Source organism: Phalacrocorax carbo, chromosome 9, assembly GCF_963921805.1.
Source record: "Phalacrocorax carbo chromosome 9, bPhaCar2.1, whole genome shotgun sequence".
Taxonomy (NCBI): Eukaryota; Metazoa; Chordata; class Aves; order Suliformes; family Phalacrocoracidae; genus Phalacrocorax; species Phalacrocorax carbo.
In genome coordinates, this window is record NC_087521.1 from 30819000 (window position 1) to 30832431 (window position 13432).

Here is a 13432-nt window from a genome sequence, read left to right on the forward strand (position 1 = left end):
TTGCATGAGGGGTTTTTCTGCTGGCAAAGCTTCTTTGAGAAGTTCCCAAGCATATGCCGCAGTGCGCTGCCTCTCGTTTGTTCTGAGGCGAGTGTCTGTGGGGTCACAATGTAAACCAGATTGTTAAAAACATTTAGCCGTCTCCTAATTTTAGTGATGTGCTTGATCCTGTGTCCTCTCAAACAGTTAATTCAGCAGAACTGAAATGGTGGTGAACTTTTGCATAGGGTTGGTAGCTTCTCTGTGTGTGGTTTTCTGCTTTAAAAAAGTAAAAAAAAATAAAATTGCTGCATCTACAGTCTGAGGATCTTATCAAGTGTTTTCAGAAGGTAAGGCAGCTGTCCAAAGAATTGGTGTAAAATACTTTTGTACCCCTATTTGTTGCACTTGATGGAAAAAATTGTTTTTTGAACAGAGTCTTGAAGTCAAGCTACAGGGGAATCAGTTTTGATCAAATAATGGTTTACAAGAATGGAAGGCTTTTCACCAGTAGGTTTTTCTAATTGATAGCGACATGTATAATTTGAAAATTATATATTCTTAGATTTGTTTAATATAAAAATGTATTTTTTTAATCTCCTGTAGAAAGTTTATTTTTCAAGTCACAGTATGTCTGATACTAGTTTTATTATATTAAGTGGCAAACAAAGTATGTAGCATAATTTTTTTAAAACTTAGGTTTTAAAAAAACTAATTTTATGATGTTGATGCATTTTTATAAAAAAGGATCATTATTTTGCATTTATGACCTCTATTAATTTTTACCACCGTGTTTTCCTTTCCGATCTGTATGACAAGTTCTTAACTGTGGTATTTTTCTTGCATGTGAAGTGCACGGTCCTTCCCCTAGGATCTGCAGGAGTCTGGGGCAGAGAAGGAACACAATATGACGGAGATAATGTACCTGGTTAGATGGGCAGAAGGCGAGAGAGTGGAAGGGATACTTTCTGGGTAGCTTCCTAAAAGAAATGGTGGAATAGCACATTGCTGTAAAGTCTGTTGAACATGGTTGGACATATTGCTAGCTCTTCTATAACACTAGCTTCTTGTGTTCCCTGATCTGAAGAGCTTGTTCTAATAAGCTGATGTCGGACTTCAGAACTGGCCAAGTTATGAGAGAGGTGGAAGCAAGCAGTTTGTTACTCTGATTATAAAAGTTTGTGCATAATTAGGTTTTTTTTCTGAAGACTTTTATGAATTTAAAAAGATATATCTGCTGCAAAATGTCAATCGCAGACTTAGCCTTCCTTACTTGATGGGTGTTTTGCAGAAGCTAAAGTAAATCATCAGTAGTATCTTGGGGATGACGAATTAATGCAGATAACTCTGTGTACCTACTGTTAATTTTAGGACTTGACTCCCCAGTTGGAGATAATGGTTAAGCACGCAGGTGCAGTAGTTTTTATTCAGAAAAATCAGATACCTTCATGAAGAATAAGGTTAAGCTGAAATTGTATGTTGTCTGGAGAAGTACTTTACTGTCAGATTTTGATTAAAACAATGAAATAAAAGTAACTTGTACGGTTATCCATTTTATGCTTTTCATTGTGAATAGTGGCTAGCTATAAATGTAGTTTGTGTAACGTGAGGGAAGCGTTTCTTTAGGTATTTTTTATCAGAAGGAGATCTGTCATTACAATTCTTTTTAATGGGTTTCTAACTCTTCTTGAGGAGCATCAGAAAAAATCTTTAGTGTCATTAAAAAGAAAGAACTGTGTTTTGTGTTGGTTGTGGTGTGTAGTTTTCTGTGGGATCCCTGGAAGATTTTCAGGAAGTTTTAGGGATATATTATGTGAGATCTCTTTTTCATCATGCTAGTGGTATCAACCTGACCTGAGCTGGCCTTTTGTTGTTTGGGATTTCTGTGCCTCGTTGCAGTGTCATAAACTGAATTCAATATTATTGTGACTTTCTTGGCTTCTTTTTTGTGTGTGCTTGTACCAGACTTGGTTTTTCAAGTTTTAAAATGCAGGTGGCAGTGTATTTGTTTGTTTACTTTAAAGGTTGTGAATATATTGTCATATGGATTATGGTTTACAGGAAGACTACTGCAAGTTAAATTTCTCATATTACAGACTGATATTGGGGATAGACAGAAACTGAGGAAAGGATGATTCCAGATTTAGAGGAATTAAATATTCTGATTTTTCTTTTGTGTTACCCAGTAGGATGTAATGTGCATGCATAAAATTCCATCAGTTTTCTTTGCCAGTTTAGCTCATGTGCTCTCCACTTTCACATTCCAGTGGCAGGGCATAGATGTTATATGCAGATTGTTTTTAAATAAGAAAGTATCTTGTATATGTTTTCTGACTTGAGTTTTGAAGAGTTAACCTTGTGTATTTATAGAGAATGTATTTTCCCCTGTATGTGGAAACAAAGGTGCAAAAGGTGGTGATTACAGCTGAGATGGTACTTGAATCACTGTAGAGAACGTAACTTATTTGTTGAATATTGTCTGTGTTACCAAGGCAGAATAAATTTGGCAGCTTGTTGTCTTTGGTGTTTTCAAATATCACTTTTGGGATAGCTTTTTGAAGAAGTTGAGGTGTTACTGTGTTGCTAGTCATCTCTGTTCTCCTTCACTGTCCCTTTATTCCACCCAGCCCATACTTCTCCATTCTTCTTTGCTTGTTCTTTATCACTGCCTTTCTTACTCCCGCTTTCCACTTCTTCCAGTAAGCTCTGATGGCTACAATTCACTTATTTTTCCACAAGAGGGTGATAAAACTCACTCAGACATGTAAAAACAAGCACTCCAGGTGGAGTGGGTTGCAGAGGTTATTGAAAATTTCAATATAATAAAATCAGCTATATTTATAAAGGGAAAAAAAAGTCTGTTCATCTTCTTAAGCTCCATCAGTGTGTTACAGTGGTTGTTTGTCTGCACTTCTGGAGACAAGACGAGACCTGTCAGGATGGAGATCCACCCTGTGAAAAGCATGCCAGCTCCATCCTGCCTCTGTTGCAGTAATCAGACCTTACTAAAAAAGTCTTCCCCTACTGTTACTCATGCAATAATTTTCCTTGTCCTTTCTCTTCCATGCACTCTCTTGATTTCCACCCCCTCCCCTGCTTATTATGAGCAGAAACAGAACCTCCTTCCCCACCAATGCTAAGAAACTGCAGTGGTTGAAACTTCTACTCATCTTTAAAAAGTGCAAGGCAAAGAGAGAGAGAAAATAGTCACCACTGTGTTTTGCCTCTAACAGACGATCTTAGTAGAAATCTGTATCTGCTTTTGGCAAAGCTTAGGCTTAACAGGTGTTTTACTTGCGGTTAAAAGCCACTCCAGTTTCTCTTTTTAGGACTAGAAAGGATGATGGAGACAAGCGGTTGTTAGTCCTTCAGAGAAGAATAGCTCCAGAATTGTCTGTCTTAAGTGATGGAGATTGTGGCTAGAGTTCTGGCACCTGGGTTTGGCTCTTGGAAAAGCGGCGGAATTGTCTCAGGGTGTGTTGGATGGCCTGTTAGGTATGTGAGGGAGGGCTGGGATGCAGGGCTTTTTTGATGCACTTCGAGGAAGGGACAGCGTGAAGAGGTAGTTGTTAGCCTATATTTTGGATGCCGTAAACTCAAAAAAAGTGTCTCTTGCTGTAAACTGCTTTAGAATATCATCTGAGCTGCCAGATCAAATCTTAGCCACAAGTAAAAAGGAACTGCGGTGAGTCCCTTAGTATTAGAGAAATAGCAAATGGTATCTATACTGTGGGTTAGGCATAAGCTAAGCAGTGAAAAGGCTTCTGGAAAAATTCTAGACACTTCCTTGTGATGAGTCAAAAGGAGCCCTGGCAAGGAAGGAGAAAGAAACAAAATGCTTGAGGTTATGTTTACCCCATCCTTCTATTAACTGTGAAATTTCAGCTTACAGAGTGAAATTTCTCACCCTTTCCTAATTTCAGGAAGAACAAATAAATGCCCCAAATGATAAATAAAAAAGAGGCAGTCTTTTAAGAAACAGATAACGACAGAGTCAATGATCTCAATATTTTGTCGCCTTCTAATAGTAGGAAATTCCAAAGGTGGGAGAAATGTGTTGCATTTCCCAGGGCAAGTCTGTTCCTCTTCCTGTGCTTTCAGTGTCCTGTTGTCCCTAAACTACCACATCCATAATGTGCACAGACACGTTGAACAAACAGCATTGGAGCGCCTTGCTTCTTGGGCAAGAAGAGCCAAGTTTAAAGTTTGGTTCAGGTATCTCTGAATCTCAAGTGGGCAGATTCTTCCAACAAACACAAATGGGGGAACATGCTCCCCTCTGAAGAGCTTCTGAGCTGGTTCTGAGCGACTGTAAGGGAATTGGAGTGTAAAAGTATTTTTCTTAAGTTTTCAAGATATTCTCCTAATGAAGGAATGCCATAATACATAGAAATAGAAGTAAGTGGCTAAAAGCAGGTTTTGAAGTCTCTCTAAGCAAGTTTATTTTATTTCCTCCTTGGTAAGGAACAGTCATTCCTGTTGCAGAATTTTTTTTTTGCAGAGAGGTGGATTTACATGCCCTTTAGAACAGATTCTGAGGTGGCCTCATTTGACATGAGCGCATCCTTGGTCTCCCCTTGTTTTGCACAGTTGATCCTAGCATGAACAGGCATTGCACCACAGCAAAACATCGTTTGAGAGCCAACATCTTCAAAGTTATTTCACTTGTGGTAGAATGTGCCAAAACTTCATGGTCAATAAAAAGCAAATGGTTTGGAAATGAACGTATTTTCATGTTTATTTGTTTTTGGATAAGTATTACACTTCTGGATTTTAAAACCCCGATATTTCAAATATAATGGAAAAGCTCTACAACAATACATAATATAGAATAATAAAAGGCAGACTGTTCTTTCATTACAGTTGGTCCTTTTAAATAAAGGATTCAGTACTTGATAATATATTTTGCCCGTCTAGTTTTAAATAATTGCAGCAACAGGACCTGTCTTGTGTCCAAAGCTGCAGCAAAGACAGTCAGATAGAGTGCCCACTTGTGCGTGTTTCATTTTGGGAGAGGAGTCAAATGGGTGACAGGGAAGTAATTCAGCCTTCCCACCCCCGCCCCCCCACCCCCACCAGGATTCAGTGGCTAGGTGGGCAGTGCCTCCCCCTCTTTTAAGCTCATGCTGCATTTGTGGTTAATGCAGTTTTTCTGCATTGTTGTTTCCCAGATTTCTTGTCCATATTGAATATCTATATTTGGGATTATTTTTCCCAGATGTATTAGCTGATGTTTTTCCAAACTGAATTTCACTTTATTTTCTGGCCATGTAAGGAATTTGCTTAGGTTCCTTTCTATTGTTTCTGACTTTACTGCTACTCAAAGTTGCCTATTTAATATCCTCAGAAGACATTATCTATATGCTATTTTAATCATAGAGATCATTAAGGAACTTATTAATGTCTGGTCTAAATTGATTCTTATATCTCACTGGCATTTCTTTCCAATTGGATGCTTAGAAATTGTTATCCTTTTATTTCTAGACTTTTTGGCAGTACTGTGTTCCTCTGCCTCTCCTATCCAAAAAAATTAAAATCAGTTTTAAATGTAGGACTTTTGGGGGAGACAGAAGTGTGACTCATTGTAGAATGGAGGAAACATTTATAAATCCAATTACAATCAAAATTTAAGCTGTATTATGATCACTGCATATATATCTTCACATTGATTTCAATATGCTCTCTTTGTACTTTAATTTGTACAGTAGTAGTTCTTAAATTATAAATTATTAAGTAAATATTTTCCTAGTGGAATATGCTTTCTATTTTTGTATATCATCTTGAGAACAGAATGTGATTCCTTTCTGTAGGGTCAGCTATTTGAAATACTTGTCTGTGTTTGTTCTAACGGCATAATCTATAATCCTCAGTATGTCTTTAATCCACTTTATCTCCTACAGAACTACATCTTTGGAATAGGGAAGAATATAGTATGATAGTTAGAATTTAAGAGTGTGAAGTTTGGGAAGATTAAATCCATTTCTGAGGTCAGTATTGATAGGCTTTGGCAAATACCAGATAGAAGAAACGACTAGTTAAGAAAATTAAATACTACCCACATTTTCATTGCTATGGAATGAAAAAATAATAAGTAACAAAGAAGTTTTACAGTATTTCATACCTGGAAATATGATAAAATTAAAGACGGAATTTACCACCTGGCTAATCTTAAACATCTCCTGTAGTGTTAAGGGAAAGGAATTGATATATTTTCTTTTGATTCTTTATGGTTATTGTGTAATGTAGAATTCACCTTAAAAATGTTTCCCTTCTTATGCATGACTAAGATAAAAATCAGAGTGCATGTTTCTTAGCACTGATCACTTGAGATCGAGTGGATGCATTAACCTGGGACAAATTTTAGCTGTGGATTCAAGGAAGGGTGTATGTGTGCATGTACGTGTGTGTTTAGAAGTCTGTCTTTGGGAGAATGAGGGTGTTCTGGTAGTGTTTTTGACAATTTGGTGTGCTCCTTTTGGTAAGGATTGCACAAAGAGCTTCTATTGTGATTCCTTCATTAGAATAACGGAGGAGAAAAACTTGAAAAAATTGCATGTAGCCTGCAAGTATTAATAGGCAAAATGTGACACTTTTAACAAAATTACTGGCACTGTTAGGGGTGTCTATTTTGATGGACTTGAGAAACTTTGCATTTTTCAAGTAGGAGAATAAGGGAAGACCAGTCACAACAATCAGCTATCAAAATTGCAGAAGATTTTTTCAATTAACCCCAAACAAACTTTACTCATAACCACTATTTTTGTGTGTAAATTTCAGGTAGAGAATTTTATTAGGTGAGTATTGAAGTGTTAGATGCAAATAGAGCTGACTTCCCCCCCCCCCCCCCCAAATGTTGCTGTTGCTTTTGTATCTTTTGGTGAGAGCTATTGAAGATCATTAAATAAAACAAGTTGTCAAAGGTCAGGTTTCGGTGTTTGCCTATTACTAAGGTATTAGGTACCATTTGCCAAGGGACGATGGATTTCTCATTTTGCCTGGTGACAGTCTGGTTTTACAAGGTCTTTGGATTTGCGGGGTGGGGATAGTGATCATGTTAAATGGTAAACTTGCACAGTGCAGGTTTTTTTAATGAAGCCACACTACGTAGCAGGCCTGGCCTCCACCACCACCAGTACTTCTGTTGTTTTTTTTTTTTTTTTTAAAGTAGTTGGTGTCCTGGTTTCATATTTTGGAAGAAGATGAAGATCAGCAATATTAAGTAAACCTGGCACATTAGTCCTAATGTTTGTTGTTTTGCAAATGGCTAGGAACAAGTATAACACTAAACCCCCACATTCTTATAATAGTAAACAGAAAGAAAAAGTTAGTGTGGAAAATCAGCATTTTACATTTGTAAAACTTCTGAGAATCCTTCGAGGAGAGGTAAGTTGCAGGGAAGCTTATTTACATGAGTAGAGATTTCCTGTACAGAAAAAAAAAAGATACCGTGTAAGGCAGCATGGTCCTTGTTTGTTACTTGCCCTTAAAAATGATTCCATCTAATCTGTTCCCTGGAAGGGATGGGAACTGGCTAATGGGGCAGCAACTGAATCTGAACACAAAAATGTCTGTTACCACTCCTGCATATGCCACTGCGATAGCATCCATGTGGCTGCAGGAGGGAGGGCCTGCAGAACTGACTTCCACTCCTGACAGAACTTCATTTTATTTTTTCCAGTGAGGAGATAAGTGAGGATTTGCCTTTTTTCCATTTACACAACAACAAGTTTTCTACCAGCTTTACTGCTTAAATTCATATTGTGCTTTCTATGTTGCCATACCATTTTCAGTAAAAGAGCAGTTGCATGGAGACAAAGAGGCTGCTGATTTAAGTCTCAATAGAGAAGTCTGTTAGGCTTCAACTGTGGGAGGATACTAAATGTAGCTGAGAGGTTGGCAGATGCTACCTGGACCAAAACTAGTTGAAAATATTAAGCAGCTGTTTAGTAGGTTTGCCTACAAACCATTTAATGACTGGAAGGATTGCTGGGAAAAATATGAGGAGTTTTTGTTTAAAAATGTACTTTTTGTCTGGATGTAGTTTGCTGTTTGTGTTGAAAAAAAACCCCCAAACCAACAAACTAGAGTTCAGATACAAATATTTTGCTAGTGCTGATGTGAGGGGAAAAAAGTCCCACCCAAATCCTTCTCTTTCCACCTGTCTTACAATTTTTTGGTAAATTATGTCACTTTAGGCAACATTTTGGCTTTCATTTTCAAAGGGAGTAATACTCTTTGTGATTATGTAAGTTAAGCTGAAAGCTGTGGAGTGTTGTCTTCTGAAGTTTTCAGAAAGCTCAGTGTGTCTGCTGCTATTAATATATATATATATTTTTAAGCTATAACACTGAAAATTTACTTAAAGGGTTTATTTTGCACTGCAGCCTTTGAGAGCACGGTAAGGAGGGCAGAGGCGAGGTGGTGGGACTGCGCCTGAATTTCTACCAGGTGCATGCAGAGCTGCGTGTATGGCCCAAGAGGGGAAGCTTTCTTCATCTGTACCTTCCTCGTCCCTGTACTGGCCTCCTCTGCAGGTTGGATAGTCCTGGGAGCTACCCTGGTTTCTTGCCTTATTGCCAAGCCAGAGTGTAAATGGTCTTTAGCCATCTCTCTTCTGACCTGTGAGGTGCTGTGTGGGACGCATGAAATGAGCTACCCCAGCATTTTTGGTTTGTTTTTCCTTTTGGTGGGTGGAGGGGGGAGATAAAAAAGTTGTGCGAAGCTGTTGCAGCATGACTAAACATAGAGAAAAGGCCTAAGGAAGCCATTGCTCAGGACCAGGGTAGTTAATGTAAGCAGGGAGTATGAACTTCTAATTCATTTCTAAGTGCGATTCCCTTTATGACCTGTTCCACAGGGAGAGTTGATTACAGGATCTCTGTGCTGGGTCATTAAATAGTTAACATCAATTGAGATCTTTATGCTTCAGAAGCAGAGATTTGCACACGTGGGTATAAGCATTTCTAGTAGAACACATTTGATACTTAACCTGGAAAAAAGTCAAAAGAGGTGATTAATGTTTTGTACCTTTGGAATGGGTTTAATTTTGTGTGCCTAAAGCTTCTAGCAGGTGCTGTAGAAACTGGGGGGAAAGAAGAAATCTTTTCAGCATGTCCCACCCGTACTTCACATAGAGCCACAAAACAATATTCAAACAAACAATAATCTCTTGATTAAATCTAAATGGAAAATGCAGTTTTCCATGGCCTAATTATTCCAGAAATTATCATTTCATTGTAGGCAAATTTAACTAAAATCTAGGAGATTTCTGCAAAATTATCTGAAAAAACCCCCACTTTTTTCTTTTAAAGTGAGGCAAAGAAATACCAAGAGCTTTTTCACTGGTCTGTGTTGATCTATGTCGGCTATTAGTTCTACTTCTGATAGAAAGGGGTTTTCAATTTTCATAAATATGTTCTTTGTCACTTGCTTACTATTTTGTTTGTTACTACACTATACAGTAACATGGCTAAAATTTCTGTTCACACAATTTCATAAAATTTCAATTTCTTATGTAGAATTTCTAAAAGTTTATTTAGGAGAGAGTGCATTTCTGCCCATGTGAGATCTTTGCTTTAGAACTTCTGTAGTGGTCCCTGGCTGTTTGTCAGGGGTGGTTTTTGTGCCATGGATCAGCCTTTTGCCTTGTCCGTGAATACCAGCCCAAATTTGGCAGAGTTCTGAGACAACAGAAGATTATTTTGTGTGTAACAGCTAGATAGTGTTATCATAATTAAGAATGATCAGGCATTTAGCATCTGTCATTAACTAGAGTGTGCATGTGTCATCCTCACAGAGCAAATGAGGATGATTTGTTTCCTCTTAGGCATGACAGAGGCATCAGAGTTACCTCTCGTTGTGGCACTGGTAAGGTCAATACTAGGGTGCATCGCACGATCTGGGACTTGGCATACTTGAAGAAGCTATAGGAGAATGAAAGAGGTGTAGATCCATTAAACGATTGAAGACTCAGAGAAAATGTCTTATGCAATATAATTAAAAAAAACAACCCTGTTTGAATACTTTATCAAAAAGCTTGAGAGCAGATATGGTCATAGTGTCTTAGGGAGAGAAAATACTGGTCAAACACAAGAAGATCTAATGCTGTTGGCTAAAACCAGAAATTAGGCATGTGTTTTTAAGAGTGAGGAAAAATACGTGTTGGCAGGAACTACTTAAAATGATGTTAGATTTTTCTCTGTGCTTCCAAATCAAGAGGAACAACTTTTCTAAAAGTTATATTTTAGTTGAACACAAGTTACCAGACTTAAGTCACAGAGGGCTGCTGCATTATGAAATCTTCAGGGAGTATGTCATTTAGGTTAGACTTATCTGCTCTGGTAGCCCCTTCCAGCTTGCATTTTTCTAAAGCTGCAGCCGTAAGACCCTAGCCATTTCAGAAGCTTTGAAGGAAAGGCAGTAGAGCATTTGGGAAGAAAAAACGAGGCTTTCATGAGTTAGGCTAGTTGGATATTTTCTTGGGGGGATTAGATACTGTTGTTTCCTCTGCTCTGTCTATCTTGGGTGATGCTCTGCTAGTTGTTCAGAACCACTTGCTCCTTTTGCTGTTCAGCCTGAGATGTGGTTTACAGAATGGATGATGACTCAAAATGCAAGTGAACTTGGTGAGAACTAGTCTTCTACACAGCACTAAGTAAACATTCAGGAAAATCAGGATGTCTCAAATTGGCCATTGAAAATTAATGGATGCTTTTAATCTGAATCTTTTTATTTCTCAGTGTTCTTTTAAATTAATATCTTGTGAGTAATACAGCATAAAAATGACAGTCTTTAAATATGTTATTCTTGTTCGGTTTGAGAAAAACAAGAGAAAAATTAAATATGACATGATACAAACTCTTTAAGATTCGCTGCTTTTATTACAGTTAAGTAGCTGAAAGATTGCACTAATCTTATTTTAATAGAAACAGATCTGATTGAATTATTTTTGTTTTTCTTTTCAAAAATCATAGACTGTCACAAACATTTTTCAAAAGTCTTGATTAAAGGTAATGATGCAGCCTAGTGAAATTCAGGTATGATCCAGACCAAAGCACTGTTGCTTCATTGGCTCACCTTGCATGTGAAGTCCCCTCCTCTCAATCAGACTGTTTTGTTGTTTGTGTTTTTTTTTTTTTTAAAGTAATAAAGCTTTTAAATTAATTATTCTGGGTTTTAATTCACTTTTATAATTCATTATTTTATTATGCTAAATTAAATTTTCTTCCTAAGAGCGGTGTGCTGTGTATTTTTTTATTGTTTTTACTGAAATCTATAATTTATTTTGTTGCTTCAGCAAATCTGTTGCACGTTTTAGCAGGCCTCACCAGGTTAAAGTAGGGCTGTAGATTTAAAATAATTTGAAACTGGATCCTGCTTAAGCGCTTCCATTTTCTCACTTCCTTCTGCCTGCCCTGAGCACAACTATCTTTGCACGCCCTTTGTCCCCTCTCTCTTTGCTGCTGGGGAGAGCGCCGGTACCATGTGCATTTGTGATCTTCATTGTCAATTGAAAACAGTGTGGTGGCGAATGCCTTCTATGTTTGCTTGGTGTTCCCTTCCTTGGGTCAAAATCTTAGGGAATATTGAACAACCTCTCCTAATGCTCTGAAGTGATATTTTACAGAGCCAAAAAGTTCATCTGTGTGGACTTTTGGTATGTTTTTTCCACTAATTTTGTGTTGTAACATGCAGTAATTCATTGTGATGTGTTACATGCCTTTACACTAACTTTTGCCCTTCTTAGGCATTTGCCTTCCTGTTTGCAAACAGATGTCTTAAAAATAGTCAAGCAGATCGTTGAAGGCAGAAGGGAATGCCCATCCTTACAGAATTGAGTGAAACCTCAGAGATGCCAATGATGTGATTTAAAAAAAAAAAAGGAGGCGGTTTCATGGCTGTTTTATACAAACTCCTTAAAACTAACTTTTTGATTTATGATATTTTTTAATGAATTTGGGGAAATGGAACACAGTATGCTGATGAAGCCAAAATTTGTGGTGATATGATATATACTTAAATGCAGGCAGTGAATTGCTGAAATGAAAGCTGTTCAGCATATCTTGTTGAAAAATGATTGTGCTCTTGTTCTCTGAAAATAAAGGGTTGTAATTTGAGCCTGCCTTTTTAAAAGAAGAGTTTCCTGCAATGTTGTTTCAAGGTATAGTTTGAAAAAGGAAGTAATTTGTAAAATGTTGACATGCAGTTCAGTGTCAAAGCAACCGAAGAATAAAATTACTCAGAATAGGTAGCTGCTCTTATTTTGAAAGCGTGTCAAAGTGGAGGAGCTTGCTTTATGCACAGTTGCTATTGGCTGCACAAACCCCTCGTTTCTGTGGCTGATGATAGATAGGAGTATTAATAATATAATTCATGCCTTGTCATATTTTGCTGCTTAATCATCTTGTTTGGCACTCCCCCGGCCATGTTCTGTGTGGCCATAATTCAGGAATGAAAGCTCACTCGAGCGCTGGTATTATAGTCCAGTAATCAAAGAGGCTGGGATTATGCAGATAATGAAAGGACTGGCCAGCGTGTGTTTATCCATGAAAACTGGAGTGGAGTTAGAGACAGTAAACAGCCGGGGAGCTGCCTTCCGCGCCCGGCGATGGCCGTCGTTCCTACGTCACGGCTGCTTTAAAGATCCAGGGTGGGTAAGCAGAAACCGAGAGCGCTGTCAGGTTCGGAAACGTGTCAGCAGTATTACTTGAAGTTTCTGCCATGAAAAACTTAATCTCTTACAAGTCTCTAGTAATGTTGTCTTTTGTATGTTGTTGCTGCTGTCAAAAGTAGTATTTCAGGGGCGTTGCTAACATTTTGTTAGAAAATACTTAATTTGTAAGCAAAGAGTTTCCTGGACGTTAACATAGGTTAGAAAGATAAAAAGGGGCGACAGCAGGAATCTGAATGCAAACAAAATAGAAAATCAGGTTGATTTTTTTTGTGTTCCTTAATTTTTTTTTGTTAACAACAACAAAAAATTGTTTTAAAATCTAAACTCCATATTTTCTCAGGGGTTAGCACTGAACCTTGTGAATTGCTTATGATTCAAGGCATTACTAACTTTGGATAACTTTTAATTTTGGAGTAGAGGGCAATTGCTTGCCTCAGTATGGAAGGTGGTTGTAGTTGGGGGGCACTGTAACTGATAAAATGATGAGAAGATAAAAGGAAGTATCTAAAATGGAAATTTTCTTTCAACTAAAAAATTCTTCAACTTTGAATATTTATTCAAAACTAAAATAAGTTTGGGTTTTGTTTGTTTTTTTTTTTATTTTATTTTTTAAATTTTTTTTAAAAACAACTCAGGAAGCACTTTCCCTCTCTTGGTTTATAAACGGTGTTTCATCTATAAGTAGTGTAGGTTCTTCCAAGATACCCATGACTTTTTCTGAAATGGTTTCCATGCTCTTGTCAACGCATGAATAACAAATAATAGAATGGGTGGGGAGGA

The 13432-nt window shown here is 37.5% G+C and overlaps 1 protein-coding gene across 5 annotated transcripts in view; it reads left to right on the top strand.

Moving 5' to 3' along the window:
* The window catches only part of PPP2R5E (protein phosphatase 2 regulatory subunit B'epsilon), a 73963-nt gene that overhangs the window by 10382 nt on the left and 50149 nt on the right, over positions 1–13432 (top strand). Inside the window, exon 1 of one of the 5 annotated variants that reach the window (XM_064460964.1) lies at positions 12482–12628. The exons of the other annotated variants lie outside the window; for them this stretch is intronic. The gene's annotated coding sequence lies outside the window, so the exon portion shown is untranslated. Of the gene's footprint in view, positions 1–12481; positions 12629–13432 lie in introns of those variants that run through there. 5 annotated transcript variants of the gene reach the window in all.